Genomic DNA, 1279 nt, shown 5'->3' with positions numbered 1-1279 from the left:
AAATACTTGTTGCCACCTCTTGTTTGTACAAACTTTAAATCATATATATCACTGTGAATTAAATCAAGTGATTTCGTATTTCGTTCAATTGACTTAAATGATGACCTAGTCAATTTTGCTTCAACACAAGTCTCACACTTATGTTTGGAATCAACATGGAATGCTGGTATGCATTTCAAGTTAACTAGCCTACGTAAAGTATCATATTTAACGTGTCCTAATCTACCATGCCACACATTGGAAGACTTAAGCAAGTAAACAGAAGCATTCACTTTATTATTCATTTTAGGTTTAACAACCATTACATTGAGTTTAAACATTCCATCGGAAATATAACCTTTACCAACAAACATTCCACTTTTCGACAAGGTGACCTTGTCTGACTCAAACACAATGCCGAAACCATACTTATTCAAAAGTGACCCGGACACAAGGTTCTTACGGATTTTCGGCACGTACAGCAGACTTAAGCAAGTAAACAGAAGCATTCACTTTATTATTCATTTTAGGTTTAACAACCATTACATTGAGTTTAAACATTCCATCGGAAATATAACCTTTACCAACAAACATTCCACTTTTCGACAAGGTGACCTTGTCTGACTCAAACACAATGCCGAAACCATACTTATTCAAAAGTGACCCGGACACAAGGTTCTTACGGATTTTCGGCACGTACAGCACGTTGTTGAGAGTTAGCTCTTTTTCCGAAGTCATCTTCAGAACCACTTTTTCTTGGCCCCTGATTTCAGAGGTTGCTGAATTTCCCATGAACAACTTCTCTCCATTCTCAACTGCTTCAAAAATAGTAAATAACTCTTTATTAGAGCACACATGTCTTGTAACTCGGGTGTCAATCCACCATTCTTTTGGGGTTAGAACCCACCATGTTCACTTCAGAAATGACTACTGCGAGACTTATCTCCGACACATCATGTGCCATGTAGTCAACCACATTTGCTTCTTTCTTCTTCTTTGGCAATCTGCACTCCGAAGATTTGTGGCATACTTTATCACAATTGAAGCATTTCCCTTGAAATTTCTTCTTAGGAATGCCCCCCTTTTGGTCCCAGCTTGATCCCTTTTCCACCGGATGGCCCAGCTTTGATTTTGTAGTTGACCATGTTCAACAATATTGGCCTTAGCCACACCAAGATTGAACCACTTCTTTTCGGAAATCTTGTTGTCTTCTTCAATTCGAAGTCTAACAATCAGTTATTCAACGTTCATTTCCTTTCGCTTGTGTTTCAGATAATTCTTGAAATCTTTCCACGCGGGA

Source organism: Olea europaea, chromosome 17, assembly GCF_002742605.1.
Source record: "Olea europaea var. sylvestris chromosome 17, O_europaea_v1, whole genome shotgun sequence".
In the NCBI taxonomy this organism is placed as follows: Eukaryota; Viridiplantae; Streptophyta; class Magnoliopsida; order Lamiales; family Oleaceae; genus Olea; species Olea europaea.
This window is presented reverse-complemented; position numbering follows the sequence as displayed.